Source organism: Cryptomeria japonica, chromosome 3 (genome assembly GCF_030272615.1).
Source record: "Cryptomeria japonica chromosome 3, Sugi_1.0, whole genome shotgun sequence".
NCBI lineage: Eukaryota > Viridiplantae > Streptophyta > Pinopsida > Cupressales > Cupressaceae > Cryptomeria > Cryptomeria japonica.
In genome coordinates, this window is record NC_081407.1 from 453338170 (window position 1) to 453357006 (window position 18837).

The window sequence follows — 18837 nt, forward strand, 5'->3', positions numbered from 1 at the left end:
CCCGCAACCAACCAAGGAGAAAGTGCTAAGGATATGAAAAAAGATTAGTTTATGATGAGAGTAATATTTTTAAGGCCAACCCAAAACAAATCCATATGCAAAGGATAGAATGATAAAATAAGGAGATAATTTACAAGAAAGGTTTATGGGGAAGTACCGATTGATGGATCTCGAATTGTTTACAAATGAGTTAGAGTAGGACATTTCGATGACAGAGTCTAAAGCTGGTATTCTGTATTTCAAAAGCAAAAGTGCCATGTGAAAACCTACCCATATGAAATTTTTTGTATTGTGTCAAATTTTAAGCCAAGATATTTATTTTTTTCTCAAGCACAATATATGTTTCAAATATAATTAGTCTGATTTTTTTTATTGTCTTTATTGCCCTTTCCTAAATGTTTTTATGATCATGGAACACAATTCTTGAAGACATTCCTCATGGTGGAGGAAATAAGTTTTTTGTAAAGAACTTTTCTAAAGCTGCGATCAAGAATGCATCTTTGAGAGGGAAATGTTTAAATAAGAAAACCGGTCAACTTTGGAGAGTAGAGGGGTACACTTTACAAAGTAAACAAATTTAGCCTATTCAAAGGTGTGCACCAAGGGAACAAGGTCACACCTCCTCAAACATGATTGAATATAACATTTAAGAATAGTTCATAGGCATGTGTTTGAGGGATCGGGGTGCACCTCATCAAAGGAGTGTTGATTTGTTTTTAATTCAATGCTTTAATATAGAAGGGCTGCTTCGTCATGGGAGTGATTTTTTAAAATAGATCATGATTAAATAGCCATTTTGAGATTTGTGTCCATGGCAGTATTGAAAATCAAACTTTCAGTTGTAACTTGTGGGTGTGCATTTTAGCATGGAGATAGGTTCTTAACTAAACAACAAAGAATCACATACATGTGCATATGTAAAAAAAAGGCGTGCACCTCACAAAGGCCAAAATTCATTTTCAAATTGAAGAACAAAGGCTAACGTATAGTGTGTGCCTAAAGGATAGGGGTACACCTCATTAAAGGACTAGATTTGAATTTCAGAAGATCAAAACATAGTTATTAGGTGCATTTGTGGAGGTAAGACATGCACCTCACAAAGGAATAACTTCTAAGTTTAAAAGTTTAAAACCAAACTATCAAGTGCACATTTTGTTTGGGGTGCATACTTGGAAAGAGGGGATTCAACTTTTAGAAAATAAGAGTGTATAGGTGCACGTCAAAGCATGAAGGATACACCTCGCAAAGGGATAAGATCATATTCAAAACCCATTAGTGTGCTTTCCATGTAGAAGTGTGTACCTCATTAATGACATTAAATTTCACAATTTAAAGTTTTAAAGTCCCATTCATAGGCATGCACTTGGAGTGCATGCATGCAAGTAAGGGAAAACCATGTTTCAAACTTGTAGTCTCGATTCACTTTTTGAGGTGCACGTTTAGGGTTCAAGTGTACACCTCAACAAAGATTTTTTAGCTCATAGTGAATTCTGAAAATCCCATTGTCAAGTGTGTCTAAAAGCATGGAGTGCACATCTATATAAAGGAAAAAATAAATGTTCAAAAATTAGTGTACAGGTGCATGTGAAAGTGTCAAGTGCACATTTGATAGTGGAGATCTAAAGTCATCGAGCTTTATATTGATAGGGGTGCACCAAGAGAAGTGTGCACCTCAACAAAGAAGTGAAATCAAAATATAAACATCACAAAAGCCTTTGTTAGGTGCACACCTCACTAAAGAAGATATGATTTCAAACTCAACTTTCAAGTCCGTCTGTAAGGTATGCATGTGGCAATGAAGTGCACACTTGTACAAAGGAAATCAAAAGTGCAAGTCTTTAATGTATTGGTGCACATGTAAAGCAAAGGTGCGTTCCTATCAAAAGGATATAAAATTTCAAAGTGCACACCCATGCAAAGAAAATCGAAAGTGCAAGTTTAAATTTTTGTTTAGTGTATCGGTGCACGTGTAAAGAAAAGGTGTGTGCCTATCAAAAGGATTCAAAATGTCAAAGTAGCTTTTTAGGGTTTTTTTAGATGTTTCAAAAGGATTAGCTATGATTAGAGGAAAAGTTGTAGAATTATGAAAGTCAACTAGAACCGCCTATTGGAAAGTCCATTTTTAGCAAAATAATCATTAGCATTTTCAAGTAGCATATATTGAGATTTTCTATCTTTAGCTTGTAATATTTATAGATCATGCTATTTTTAGTTTCCTCTATTTTTAGTTTGCTAGTTTTAGATTTTGTGCTCTTTTGAGAGATTTCTATTTTAACCCGAAGTCAACTATTTTTAGATCATCTTTCTCTTTCCCTATGTGAGATGTGAGCTTTAAGTGTTAGTTTGTAGCAATTTGTATCATCAATCTAATAGGAAATAACATGATTTTAGTTTTAGTTTTAATAGATAGAATTTTGTAATAAAGATTACATTGCATACAATCAAGTGATTCCTATAGTAGATGTAGCAAGTTAGCATTTTATTTATATTTATGTGAGCTTTGTAAACATTATAAACAAATGCCATTTTGCAAATGATTTTCTAATAGTAAATTTTATGCCTAGTTAAAATTGTTATTCATCGAGTGTTCGTTAAAGTTAATCCAAAATCTTTGTTATTCATAATTTCATTCAATAGAATTTAATACACTTGTTTTGTGTCTAAATTACTATTGGAATGTTCTACCTTGCGTATTATTGTTTTATTATGATTTAAGTATCACTTAAATAGTACCTAAAGCTTTGTTTTGTAGTAGGTATTAGTTTAGTCTCTTGTAGCTTTTTATTGTAGTAGGTGTTACTTTAGTCTCTTGTAGCTTTTAGCCTATAAAACTTGGTTCTTAATCCTATTCCATCCCTATTCCATCCTTGTGTACTTGTATTGGCAAATCTTTATTTTTAATTGAATTGTACAAGTGTGAAGTTGTAGGATATATTTTTATTCAATAAACATAAACACCTTTTGCCTTGCATTGAAGTGCATGTCAACCATTTTCTCTAGGTGAATATAAAAAGACACACATTTGTTTTTATTTAATGTATGCATGACCCACCCTAGAAATCATTGTAAAGATTGTAATTAAATAAGTACATATTGTTTGGCTTGATTTTTTTTGTTTAAAGGGCTATTTCCAATTCAAAGAGAAATTCTGCTACACATTTATTTTGTTTAGTGTCATATTGAAAATCGAGTCAAAATGCTAAGAGTTTTTGTTGGGGAACAGCATAAGACTATCATTTTATCCATCACATCATTCAAGTTTATTGCATTGGTTCTATATTTCATAGAAATATTTGATTGAAAAAGAATAATGACAAGAAACGGTTGATTAGAGGGGTAAGTACATCAACAATTATCATCCACCTCCATTGCTGCCATGGAAAAATAAAACTGGTTTATTGGTATTGACGTAACAATAGAAGCTTCCTTGTGGATTGAGAAACAGTTTTGCAAAGTTCTATGGGGATTGAAAGAAACTTTTAGATAAACATATTTCATCCTTCAACACCACATGTGAGATTTTGTACATGTAACATGAAGATGTTGTAGCTTACTTGTTTGTTGAAACCGTAGTTTGTGATGCAAACTTAGAGGGTATGTTAGGACTTGATTTGACATTGTCAAAATTTGCTTGAGTCCCAACTCCTTTGTGCATCTAGACCTCATTTTTCCCATCACTCATAACCAATTTGAGATGACTTTGAATGGGTTTCCCTTGGTCAAAATTAAATGGACATTGAATGTCATCATCCTTCGTACCCTTTTCAAATGTTGATAGTTGCCAAAATCCAATAAAATTTGAAGTATAAGGTGTTTTGGGTTGTTTCGTAATGTTTACACATGTTGTGGACTTCTAATGGACATCTAGGCAATTCTTGCTAGTCCAATATTTGTTTTAGTGTCCAAGTTTTGCTTAAAAGTTATTTAGGATCTATAGCTCCTTTCATTTCTTCTGTTACCCTTCATATTCGTAATTTGTGAGATTCGGATAAGAATTGTGATATTTGTCTCTCCTGCCATCCTTCTATCCACTTCCATAACATTTCTTTGCATTTTCCCATCTCCCTACTTTGCATGTTTACAAAATTTGGATGGTGGCCCATATGTCTTGTTTCTTCCTCATCCTAACCTCCCATCTTGTTTTGCTTCCATTTCTCACATTCCTTCTAGTTCCCTTTAGTAGACTTTCTTCATGTTACTAGACATTCAACTTCATCCACTTCCAATGTCCTCTTCTACAAGGCTTCTCTGTATTACTCGCATCTTTCCTTTGCGGGAGTCCTGTATGCATCCAGATTCCAAACATCTAGACCTTCATTTCATCTTCCATTTCACACCTGCACTTCAACATCAGTTTCTTGCAAAGGTCTCTAAAGCGTTTTGTTGCATGTTTCATTATTGTAGACTTCAACTTGACTTCTAGATATCTTTCCTTCCACTCATACACTCCATCCTAATGTCCATTCTCACAAACTTTTCCTTGCAAACTTTTCTTGCACTTTCTTTGGTAGATTTTGTCTATTCCTTTCACTCGTTCTATAGAGTTGTGAGGGGCTTTTGAATCTTCTTTTAATGCCTAGTTGCAATGTTTGGTCCCACATCAAAATCATGCATCTCCCCTTCTCACCTCTAGTTCCTCATTGGCCTTTAACATTTCTTCGAAATGGTCCCTTGCACTCATCAAGTTCCTAGAAGCTCCATTAATGTTTGATTTAACTTCTATAACTACTAGATTGGTCTTTCTTGCCTAGAAACCTTCTTTATCCCAAGGATTTAAATCCATTTTCAAAATCAATGGTTGAAGATGAAGAATGCCATGCCACCATGAGTGGTGGTTGAATTTTTTGATGTAGATTGTCTCGGTGCCATCTCTAGGGCACCATTTTAATAGTTTTCATGGTATTTAATTTAAATTTGTTCCACATGCCACATTAATGATATTCAATTCTTGGTTGAATTCTCACAAGGATTTAGTGTTGAACCAAAATGATATAAAATATCAGTTTATTTGCTAGAACAATAGTCATCATTTCTCAATAGTTTGGAAACCTTGCAAGTCCAGTGGATTGTAGAGTAGCATATTTTGCAAGTCCCAAGAGATAGCTAGTTTGTAGTAGAATTCTGTAATTGAAAGGTGACAAATTCTTCTTAGCTCAGGGTTTCCTTTTGCCACATTTGCTGACATGATTGTGATGAAGATTTTATAAGTGCTGCAACACTTTAATACATTTCAAACATTGTATGCGATGGTCTTTTCTTTTTTGCATATGGATTTTTGGAGTTTGGAGAGGGATTATCAAGTATGTTCTATTATTAGATATCATATCTTTATTATTATTTCAATATGTTGTTTCTTATGGTTCATTGTGACTTTGTTACCCAATGATAAGTCACTGGTCCTAGAAACTGTTGACCTTCCATGTGCTTAAAATGAAAAACATCTTAAATCTGTGTTTTTGGAGTAGGATTGTTAGTTTGTATGCTTTCCATGATTTAATGATTTATCTAGGGAAACATTTGTAGCAAGCCTGAGGAATTCTTCCTTAAGATAATCATGTTTTGCATATCCTCATCTTACATATGTGCAAAAATGACACTATTAACTTAATAGAGGTTATATGCTCGGTAGGTTAGTCCTTGGTCTAGTGAGAACTTTTCAGACTAGGTGTACATTGGATAGTGCTATTTTGTTTGCAATTTATCTATTTTTGGTTGTGCTTAATCCTCAGATAAGGTTACCTCTAGGAATACCCTCCTTAGTCTAGCTAAGCCTGAATTGAAGGAGAGATTATCCACTCTCAACAATTGGCTTATCATTACTCACTCTTTGTTGATAAGTTGATCTATCCATCCTCCAAAAATGACATTTCGTTGGCCTCGAAGTGGATTGAGGCCTCTAGTAGTTTGAGTAGCGATTTCAAGGCCTGGTAGAGTAGGTTCTCGGCAAGCCAAGTATTTCCAACTTAGAAAGTTAAAAAAGTAATTAAATTTTTTCAGAAACACATTTTTTTGACAAAATTCAATTACAAAATGTATCAAATGAGTCTAAAAAAGCATAGGGAAGTGTTTTCTATTAGATTTATTTTTGAATACAAGTGAAGTACAAAATCCCACCATAATTTGGAGCTAAATACAATAGGTAGCTGACAACTATTATGAATTTATGATGTTTGTCTTTGAAAATCATCATTGTAAATTGCATATCTAGGCAAGTTAAAAATTACAAGTTTTTTAACAATTTCCTCTTTCTCATAAAAATTAGGTGGTAACTCAATTGTTGCTGCCTGCTTGGTCTAGAAGATTGTGCTTGTGGCTTCACCCTACCACTAGATGGCAGTGAGTCCTCTACCACATCAATTAATCTAATGACAACCCAATCTCCTTTTCTTCTACTATAGCCACATCCTCCATAGTTTGCATTTCAAAATAAACAATTTCCTCTTCTGTAAACTGTAATAACCACCCTAGATTTTTCTTTTTTTTTGAAAATAACTTCAATTGAAAGTAAGATGCAATGAGAATCCTTCCCACTTTCTGATCACCTTGATCTCGAAATGGGCAAGGTGAGAGCATACTTGTTTTGAAATTACAATTAATTGAAAGAAAATTGCTTAAAGGCAAGCATCAGGCGACAAGCTGGCAAAACAACTTATTCAGAGGGATGCATATACATTGTTGGAAATAAAATTTCATCTTCCACTTGTTCAGTGGTGAGCAAGGGGGCACATCCACTTATTTAGTGGGAAAGCTTATACAAACTGAAAGTAAATAACAAATTTGGGCACATTCTCTAGCAATGGGAAAGCTTATACAAATACTGAGAAATAAGCAAGCTCCTTCCACTTATCCAATGTTGGGCGATTATGACCACCACTTATTCAGTGGGGTAAGTATCAACAACATAAGCCAAAATCAACCGTCTGGCAGTGCTACCATCCAGTGTTACAATGCAAATGCTTAGATAAAAATTTCAGTGGTATAACCTTTTGAAGGGTTACATGATTAGTCCTTTGACATCATAAACACTGAATAACTGCTGCAATGAACTATTGATAAAGCTAACAATGCTGATACAAGTGTTGATATATGAAATAATTCTTTGAAACACCCCCAGAGGTACCCAAAATCACGAAACCAATTCACTCAACTGGAACTAAAAAAGTTATACCTTAAATAGATGATTGGGAAAGCTGGTACAGGTCTGCAAATGGACTGTAAGCATTCTGTAACATGTCTGGGACAGCAAGCAACACTTAGGAAAACTTGATCAATTCACTTCCATGTGAACCTCAAATTGCAACTTCACTGAAACACTCCAAAACCATTCCTAATCATGTCCAAACATCACCAAAACTATTGAAAGGAGAATATATCAGACAGTAACAAATAATCAGCTTTACACAAGTCTTATTTGGGCTCTGGTACAGCAGGTACAGCCCCCCCAAAAATCATTCAAACTTCTCTAACATTCATTTCTCCAGTTCCAAAAAGTTTCAAGAGCAAGGCATATCCTTACCAAATGATAACCCTTACCAAAATTCAGTACTTCACTCACTCATTCACATGCCTTCCTTGCTTGGTATGGCCTAGCAAGTACACACAGTATGACCAGCCATGTTTGACTTCCAATGTCCTCGTCAATGAATGACTTGCAATAAGGGCTATGTGATGCTAACAAACAACTAGAATAATGTTCATCAAACCCTTATACTTGCAATAAAGATTGTATGGTCTGACATGGTAGATTTGTATGACCAGTCCGGGGTAAGATGGTACGACCAACAAGATGATAAACCTGAAAATCTAGGAAGCAAAAACTTTGGAATCTGCAACCCGAACACCTCAGGATCTGCAATATGAAAACACTACAAATATCTTCATTTGGGTAGATTTGTATGACCAGTCCGGGGTAAGATGGTACAACCAACAAGATGATAAACCTGAAAATCTAGGAAGCAAAAACTTTGGAATCTGCAACCCGAACACCTCAGGATCTGCAATATGAAAACACTACAAATATCTTCATTTGTGCAATATAATGGTGGCCTTTGAATGAAACCACTGTTCTAACTAGGGATTATATTCAAACTAACTAGAAATCTTGAGAGAATTTTCACCCTTAGAAGATTGTGGAAGAACTCTAGGTTCAATACAACAACACAATATCATTCATCAACATATGTCCAAAATGAACCCCAACACCTTATTTAGCTTTTTGCAAAGGAATCATACAATTTAAACAATATAATAATTCACTCTATTTCTTTCATAAAGACCTTTTTGAAATATTATCATTTCATGTGCAAAGGCCCCCTTATCTATACGTCCAATTTTTAAAACACTTAATTACCTTTCCAATGAGCTATTACACTAAGTTGTGCTTTTTATTATATCTCAACATTAGACAATATTAATGAAATATTAATTAGTAACTCAATAACTCACTCGGGTTGTGGAAAGCACCGAAACTACGTTGAAAACAAAGTTTGATCATACCAACTTGATATTGAAGATTTGGAATGATGATTGAAGTCAACCAAGTGACTTACTTAAAATAGATTGCTCCTCCAAGAAGTTTGGAGAGAACACTAATGTTTAGAAATTGGTTATGAAAGCATCACTAGATTCACCAAGACTAACTCAGCTCATTGCCATAAACCAAAGTCACTGGTGACCAACCCTAGGCATTCCAAAAGTTTGTAGTTCTTCCTAACACAATAAGAAGCCTTTGGAAGAACTCAAAAGCTAGCTAATAGTTCACAATTCAAAATTACTAAAATTTTGGACATTATGTAAACACGGAGAATTCATCATCTTGCATGGTCCAATCACTATAGGTAACAATCTCATCGAAATCAATAGATTGCTCTAATTTCTCATCGATCTTTCTTGTGTGAAGCCAAAGGTTGTATTGCACAAAACCCAGGTCATTGAGGCATTGTTGAGTAAACTTATTACACTTTTCCATGTGAGTGGTGTTTAAAAAACTCTTGTTGTGTTCATAGTCAGGAGTACTACAAGATTGAGACATAATTCAAAAGACTAGCTTTTGGAGATTTGGGGGTATTTCCAATCCAATCCTCCCACCAATAACTTACAAATAAGATATCCAAGAGTCTATAAATAAACAATATTTTATTAATAATTGTAATTTGTAACTTGCAAGATTTAAGACTTCACTTTTTAAGTTTTTCTCACCTACTGTCTAGGTGTATCTTCCTTGGATGGCTAGTGGAAAAGAGCCTCCCCCTAGCTTGCTTATGTTTATACAACTTTCAAATGATAAGGTCTCTTACCTCGATCTCAAGTAACATACTCTCAATACATTTTGAGAGGTCCTCCATAACCTCTCCAATAGTATATGTGAAGTTATTAGGAAAAGAAAAACTTGGAATTTAGGTATTATTTACCTACATAAATGGGTCAGTGGAGTTGATTGTTGTAGCTTCGGTCAATGATCTCCCAAATGGGAGCAAATTTATTTGCATCCCTTATCCATGGTCTCATAAATGCATCCCATCGGATTTTTCTCCCCATCCACCGATTTCAATACCCTCACCAACAACTTGGATCTACAAAGTACAAATAAATTAAAGTTACAATGAAATTGAATACTTTTAAGTTTTAAAGTTTAAAGATAAAGGATCCAATTTGAAATTTAAATTGAAGTTTGAAGTTACCTTGACAATCTCTATAGCTTTGTTATCAAAGACATCATCTGTGGCTCTCTATCCATTAGTCATCTTTAAATATGTTGAGTCTAGCCATGTTTGACTCACAAACATTTGCTTCAAAGATGCTAATAAAGTAGAAATAGTTTGCAACATAAAAAAGTTAGTTGCAAACATTGGGATACCCCATTGCACAAACTCCTTCCCTTTGGTCTGTTCTCTCATCAAGTTAAGAACCCACTGGTGATTATAAATATATTTTGTTATATTCTTTTGTTTTTTACAATCAGTCCCAACAAATCAATTTTGCCTATATCCTACAAAAGAAGGTCAAGGGAATATTGTGCACAAGGGGTCCAAAAGAGTGTTAGATGCCTCTCTTGAAGCAATCTTCCAATCATCACATATGCGGTTGCATTGTTAGTAACAACTTGCACAATGTTATGTATGTCCACATCAAGTTCAAAGTTTCTACATATTTTCTTCTATTGGAGGCATCAATTGACTTTAGAAAAAAACAATTCATTATTTGAAGTCACTAAAACATTGAGGGTGCAGTTCCTTCCATTTGTCTACCCATTTGAAAGAGTTTGCATCCAAAATTTTGTCTTTTCTTCCTTTGATCTTCCACATTCATTTTTGTATCTAAAATAGCATCTTGGAACAACCTTCCACTTGACTAGTTCCCTGCAACTATCAACCTTGTCAAATAATCCCAATATGGATTCTTTGCCATGTTGAAGGGATGGTTATTGTAATACCAAAAATTTGCACATGTCTTATTTGCTTCTTTGTGTGTTCCCTTGTTCCACATTGTATCTTTCAATGAAGGTTGTGCTCTATGTATGTTTCTAGGCACATAAAATCCTTGTGATTGAGCTCTACTTGAGTTGGATGAGGCAAATGTGCCATGTATGCATGGACTCTGACTAGAGCTCACAATTTTTATCGTATTTACATCAAATTATTTTGGCAAATTAGTTGCAATGGCAATCTTTATGGCTTCTTGTGTCCTAGCTCTCTCCAATTTTTTTCATTTAGTAATGTAAGGAGTGCTATCATATCTCCTTTCATCTCTTTTGGGGGCTCTACACATGCCTTGAATTCACAATCAACATTGCCTACAAGATGGAATTTGAGGTGATTGATGTCTCCACTAAGCTGCTTCAAGCACAAGGTACAAGTCACAGTCCTTGTTGTTAGACCCATTCTGGCATGTTTCCAAGTAGGGTCACAACTTCTAGGGAGATTAGTTCCAATAGGATGGCTTCCACTTGTTGAATCTGAATCTAATTTAGATTTGGATGCCATTTTATATTAACCTGCAACATTGATATTAAACAAAAAAGTGTAAAAAATATACAACAATTTGAACATGAATTTAAAAAAAATCTTGTAAAATTTATATGCATTTGAAAAATTGAAATATAGTATGGTAATAGAATTAGTGAATTTGACAAAAATAATATTTTTTAATCCAAAATGCAAACTCTATAATCAGAAAAAATAAAAGAACAGAAAAAATTGATTCAAAATAAGTTTGTGTAAGTGTATATCATTTAAATTTTAATCAACAAACAAATTTATATAAATTAAATCAATTCAAAGCAATAAAGTTTGTATTTGTACTGCTTGAAAAAATAGAAATGGTTTATAAATTTATATACTTGAAAAGAAAGGAAAACAAAATGAACTTATTTTTTGTGAATTCGAAATTTTAGACAATTGTTCTTCAAATCCCCTAAAAAATCCTTCCAATTTGCTCTTGAATGCTCTAATGTTGTGTGTATGCAACATTGCCAAATAGGGCTTTTTCCGCTTTTTTTTGTTTTTTATTTGTTGTAGGCACGGTGTGAGTCAAGTCATTGGACTCTCCAAGTACATGCTCAAAAACTTGGCAAGTTTTGTGAAAAAAGTTGGCACAAAAGAAAGTCAATTTAATGTTTAAAAATTAGTGTGGCAGGGGGTGGGGATAATCTAGTAAGTATTCGGTGACTTGTTGGGTCCACAAACTATGGACTAGAATACACACCAAAGATCCTGAGGGGTGGCTGTCCAAAATAAGACACAAGAAAAAAGAGAAGTTTATATACCCATTTGAAAATGATCAGAGAATAGCAAATACTTTTTGGAAGAGAAGACTAATTTGGCAAAAAATGTAGGTAATTACACTAAAGGCCAAATCACTTGTAAGATGCCTCCCATGCTCTTTGGTTACAAATAGTTGAAGTAGGGGCTAGGACAATGTTAGGAAACTTTAAGGATCCATCATTATGAAACACAAGGGAAGTAAAAAGAAGCAGAATTGCATCTAATCTTCAAGAATTTTACTAGAGCATAATGCTTATCCTTTTTACCAATGCCAAAAAACAAACTTAAATATCTCTAGGAAAAATTTCCAAACAATCTAAAATAGGGATTCTAGAGGAAACATAAAGGAGAGGTAAAATAACATAAATTTAAAACTACAAAATTCAAAATTGTCAAAGCAAGTAGAGTAGCTTAGAAAAATAATATCCAAGTGCATAAAGAGAGAAATGCAGTTTGTGGAATTTTTCAAACCTTCCTCTACATGCATACTCTTGTAATAACTAGCCTATAACTTTTTTTTTAATTTTAAATTTTTTCTACAAATAAATCATAACATAAACTTGCAATTATAGAACAAACTGCTGTCATACAGTCTGATATAAGAAATCAGCATACATACATCTGCTATTACAAATATTTGGATGGGTTATCATTCACAAAGTTCCAATACATGAATTAGACATACATATGAAACACCCATATGAAAATACCTTGAATATAGTGTTGCAACAGAGTGTTGCAGGTCTTAATATGAATGAGTAACACATTGTTACACTCAAGACAGCAAGGGAATTGTGTTTCCAGTGAATTTGGGGTGCATAGAACTCATATTTCTTGAAATTTGTTCCAGTTGGTATTCTCTTGGGTGTGTTGAAAGTGAGATAGAAACAGTCTGATATAAGAAATCAGCATACATACATCTGCTATTACAAATATTTGGATGGGTTATCATTCACAAAGTTCCAATACATGAATTAGACATACATATGAAACACTCATATAAAAATACCTTGAATATAGTGTTGCAACAGAGTGTTGCAGGTCTTAATATGAATGAGTAACACGTTGTTACACTCAAGACAGCAAGGGAATTTGCCCAGCAAGCTTCTATCTCACTTTCAACACACCCAAGAGAATAGCAACTGGAACAAATATCAAGAAATATGAGTTCCATGCACCCCAAATTCACTGGAAACACAAAGTATCAGGTTGAAAATGCTAATCAGACATGGTGCAGGTATGCAAACCCCTGAAGTAGCAGGTACAATGAGCTGTACAGCCTCACAATGGCCCCTAATGGCATTCAAAACCACTCCCAAGTTCCCAACTCCAGCAAACAGCTTCCTAACCAGCTAGTGCCACCAAACAGCTATGGAAAGTCAATGAAATGTGCACAAATCACACCTAGCAATGCACAAAAGCTCCCAACGCGGTAGGACATGTATGGTATATGTAATGTCCCCATTTTCACGGCTCTCTCATAGTGCAGTTGGTGTTGGCTTTTGTTGGGGGGGGCGCTTTCTGATGCACCAATGAGTTTAGATGGATTAATGGAGATGAACGACACCTTCAGGAGTGATTTCAGACAACTTGTCCAAGACTTTCTATTTTTAGCAGTGGCCATTTTTAGCACTTGCTATTTATAGTAAGTTCTAGTGCATCCCAGATTGGGCCAGTTCGGTGTTTGGACACACTATTTTTAGCTGTTGCTATTTTAGTAAGTGTCTATATTTAGCAGTGACTCGGCCTCTATTTTCCCAGTAGTGAAATATGCTGGGTGAAGTTTAATTGTGTTAAAAGAAATATATTTTGATTTTTAGCTACTTAAGTCTATTATATTGTTACTTTATGACTTAAGCGACTTGTACCCCTTGGCCTAGTTGCACAATGTTGTTTTAAAAAGGAGGTCCTTTATGTCCTTATGTGAGGCTTATTTATGAAGAAATGTTTTATCCCACATGGATTGGTAAAGAGAGTGGAGCCTCTTGAGAATGTTATAAAAGCAACTTAGTGGAGTTCATTTCGGATGCTTGGTTGAACTTGAATTGATAATTTGTGAATTAATAATTGGAGAGTTCATCTTCAAGGATTTGTGAGGATGAAATCCCTCATGAATGACATTCTTCTCGCTGTTGCAAGATACAGTTAGAGGAACTAATGGTGTTTCTTCTTCAGGAGATACATTGAGCTTGAATTGAAAGGTATCTTCAGATTGAGTTTATTGTTGCATTATTTCAGTTTGGGGAAGGACGACTTCATAAGGAAAGAGCTGAGTTATTTACTGAGAAATCTTCCATAGCTAGGCTGTACTTTCTGGTGCAAGAGGCTGTCCCAAATGCAAGGCTGACTTGACCATAGGGCTGAGTGTTGCTGATATCGAATTTGCTGAGTGATGGAAGTTATTCATAGAGACATTATTTCAGTTCACAGGAGTTCTTAGAGCAGTGGTAGTATTATATTTGCTGGCCGTGCCAATCTGCTGGGCCGTACTTGCTGATAAGGTCACACCACACTGTTGTGTACTGGGTTTGCTGATTAAGCTGTTTGTAACCTGCTGGGCCGTACCACTTGACAGGCCGATTCACTCTTAGCTGTGACATTGGCTTCTATGAAAGAATTTTTGGGCTTGGAGGGCATTCTAGGGTATCGCAGCAATGTGAAGTGTGCTGAAGCTATCTCTACTTCCGTCCGTCTCAGTGTTTACAGTTTGCGAAGGTGTCTAAGGTTCATGACAGCAGGTTTAGTGAACAACCAATTGTAACTTGAAGATTGCGCCCAAGGGGTATGTAGTGATTTCCATTGGGCATGATTTGTACTGTCATATTATGATAAATAATACAAGGGTGGACTGTTGCATCAGATTTGTGATCGGATATTACGTTTAGTTAGTGTATTTATCATTGTTTAGAAGTTATTCATTACTATATGTTATCATACTGGAATATCTTATCATATCAAACTCCATACAACACACAACTCCAAACAAAAAATAGACCAAGGGACTGCCCATTACAGTATAGCTGTACAATCTTCCAAAAATCACATAAAGATGCCAAAAACCATTGCCAAATCCCAGGAGACAGTCTTTGCAGGTCTGGGCGCCAACTAACAAGTTGAGAGTCATGTCATAAAGGCAGTGATTTGCTTCCTAGTTCCCATGCCATAGTTCTAAGACCCTTGTGTTTGGTACGACTTGCTTAGAGAACTGTGCCAACAGCAATAACTATCAAGAAACTCTTCAGAAAGGGTCACTTTGTGATAGGAAACATAACTCACTCCAACTGAGATGATTATCAAACCCTTTCACAACTTGTCCAACAAAACATGGAGGTTGTGACTTTTCTTGGGGAAGGGTATGTCTAGTTGAAACCCTGTTTGCAAACACTTTCAATCACATAAAAAATCTTTATAATAACAGCAAAACCATCCCCCATAAATCTGCACATTAAAACACTTTGAATATCTTCATTACAAAACCCCAATCTGCAACCTTTGTGAATAACAATGAGGATTCTTGAGTAGAATCACTTCAAACCAGTTAGAAATTGCCTCCCAGATTCGAAACCAATAATTAAATGATGGTTTTTGTCCTCAATCAATCTTAGGAAGAACACAAAGGTTCATTCTGGCAATATAACAACATAACCAACCTTCACCTTTGCAAAAAGAGAGCCCAAACCTTCTTTTATAGATTTTTAGAGGGAACAGAGCAATTTAAAATTTAAAATAATTCATTTTCCCTCAAAAATGACCTTTTTGAAATAACTAAAACATTTCATGTGTAAAGACCCATTCATCAGGCATTCAACTTTTAAAACACTTCATTACCTTTCCAACGAGCTATTACACTAAGTCGTCCTTAAATTATTTCTCAACATTAGACAACATTAGTGAAATAATAATTAATTTTTCAATAAGACCCAAATTGTGGAAAGCATTGAAATTGAATTGGAATCGAACTCTGGTCACACCGAGATGATACTGAGGATGAAGAATGATGATTAGAGCCAGTCAGATGACTTACAAAAAATAAACATGCTCTCCAAGAAGTTTGGAGAACACTCCAGGAGCTCGAAAATGCTTCTGAAAGTGTCACTAAATCTAGAACACCATCTGAGCTTACGCCATAAGTAGATGCTAATAAATTTTTTACCTGGATCCTCCAAGAAACTTGGAGTTCTCTCAAGAACACTAAGAGGCTTACAAGAAAATCCAGATATTGGCCAAAAGCTCATGAAACAATACTGTGTAAAAATGAGGACATTAGACTACCTTTGATGAAAAAACTTAGATTGTAAGAGGAAGAAGACTCTTGTTTTTGTGTTTTCCAAGAACCTAAAATCATTCTGACATGTTTTATTCATACAAAAAAATTGTAATGTGTCAAATTTCAGGTTGTTTTAAGCGCAAACCTTTAACACGCCTCTCGTTTGTTGTGTTGTGTTGTCCTTTGGCCTTTTATAATCTTTGCAAGATTGTCGAATTGAGTGTTTTGATAAAAGGAACAGGTTTTTAAAAGTGAAATTTGGTTGCGGTAGGTGCATTTCTCAAAATGAAAGACTTGCCTATGTAAAGATAAAATTCTTATTTTAATTCACTTTTAGGTGTGCCAAATTCAGAGGAAAGAGAATAAGGATTGTATTAAAATTCCTAGTGCTTAGGTGCACAGTTTTGGATAGGGATGCACCTCATAATTGTTGATACATGATAGCCTCGGTAAGATAAATGATTGAATGAGAGATAAATGAAGTCTCTCATTCAATCATCTATCTCATCGATAGACTATGATAAGACTTCAGTCATCATTCCTTCATCTGATAAATATAATTAGTCTTCGATATGTCATTTTCGATTTATATTATATCAATAAGAGTATGCATGATATACGATCTAGTTGTGATCGTATCCCTCGACTCTTATATATAACATTGTTAATAATCGGGTTCTTAACTAATGCACGATATACCGATTGTTATCGGGTTTATTAATAACTGCATACATACCGATTAGTATCGGTTTCACTTGTTAACTATATGCACATCGGTTAGCATCAGTTAAACTTGTTAGTTATATGCGCACCGATTGGTATAAGTTAAATGCGATTATGATTGAAGAGGTGTGATCAAGTAATATCTTGATTGGTCATGTCTAATAGACATGACTGGTCAAGGTATTGCTTGATCCTCCTTATTGGCATATATATATCAATCGGTGATTATGAGAAGAACATCGAAATTCATAAATGCTCTTTCTCCATCTGCAACATACCAGATAATAATCAGATTTATTATAATAAGAAATAACATATACTTGAAAGAAAAGATAACCTTGAATACAACTTGCATCTTGAATTGAAAATTGAATAACATTTACAATAATGACCTTATTGATGTTTTGATTAAAACGACATACTATACAGGCACATGCGTCTTTACAAAGGGAATTTTAAAAAACTGGCCAGACTTAATTCAGCACTGCATGCCGTATTTAAAGCAAAAAAATTAAATGTTTTTGGTAATAGTATATAGGTGTGCTTTAGTTAAAGGATACACCCCTCAATATATGATAAAACTAATACATAAATGCACACCTGCGACAAGCAATGTGGCTAAGGCAGGCATAAATAACAAGAAGGTGAATGATGATAGAGGTGTGCATCTCAGAAGGCAAGTTCAGTTTTTGACAACATTCGAATCAGTGATATAACACACATCTTAGGGAAAATGCACACCTCAATGAAGAAAGCAAAGCTTAATATTTTTTTTTGATCTCATTATATAGGCATGTGTCATAGAATAGGTGTGTGTCAATGCAAAGGAAACATTTTATCTTAAGAAAAAGAAAGATTTGAAGTTTAATGGTCAAGTGCCTGTCAGCTGGAATGCACTTAAACAAAGGGCAATGTCCAGAAGTTGTGGAAACTTAGATTTTTTTTTTGAGAGATACTGGCTGACCAGCTTTGACAAGTATAGATCTTCATCTCCTAATTTAAGAGGCACCTCCTTTCAAAAATAACCTATTAATCAGCTATAATTAGAAGACAAGTGCCATTTTGGAGGTTGTTACATCTAAGATAAGTAGGGAGAGCTATTGATAGAGTGCAGCACCTGATTTTGAAAGGTAACTTATTTATTTAAGGAGCCTCTAAGCTCCATTTCTCCCGACAAACAGCAGCAGCAGGTACAACAGGTTGATGGGCAGGTACAATAGACACCAATAAAGGAATTCAGTTTCTACAGCAGGTACAGCAAGATAGAGCAGATTATCAAAAAAGAATATTCAAAGTTGTAATTTTCAGTTAAAGTTTTAATGCAGAAAAGTCAATAGATTATAAGACTATGGAGTTATCAAATCCAAAACATGGTATTTTGGAATATTAGAGTTCAAAGTTCCGTCAAAAGATAGACTTCATCAAAGCTGAAGAAAACTTAGTTGGGATCTCCAAAAGTCTACGTTTAGCCATCATCGTTTTCAAACAGGAGCATATTTTAGAATGAACTACTTTTAGCCAGAGCTAGAGCCAGCTATTGTGAGATTGCCTATCTCATCATTCAAGAGAAATGAGGAGTAAAAGATAAATTGTAATGATTTAATTGTTAGTTCAATCGGCAGTAAAATATGCAGTGTAATGATTTTAATTGTTAGTTCAATAGGCAGTAAAAGATGCAGTGTAATGATTTTAATTGTTAGTTCAATAGACAGTTGCATGTGGAAATAGTATAAATGTCTTTTTGCACTTAGTTGGATATATGGTAGTTCTCATGCTTGCATATTGATGGAGTTATTGTTCATTAAGTACTGAGTGTAATGATTTTAATTGTTAGTTCAATAGAAAGTTGCGTGTGGAAATAGCATAAATAAGTTTATTTTTGCACTTATTTGGATACATGGTAGTTTTCATGCTTGCACATTGATGGAGTTGTTGTTCATCAAGTATTTTGTGTTATTGTTATCCTGAATTTGTTATTCACTCAATGAAGTTTATTATGCCTATCTTGTTGATGAATGTTTAGGGAGATGCTTCATTATGTATGTTGAGGGTTAAATTTCTTTTGCAAATTTGCAAGCGTTTAAT

The 18837-nt window shown here is 34.6% G+C and overlaps 1 protein-coding gene across 8 annotated transcripts in view; it reads left to right on the plus strand.

Moving 5' to 3' along the window:
* Positions 1 to 18837, plus strand: part of LOC131069102 (uncharacterized) — a 156250-nt gene that overhangs the window by 112280 nt on the left and 25133 nt on the right. The gene's annotated exons all lie outside the window — the stretch shown is intronic.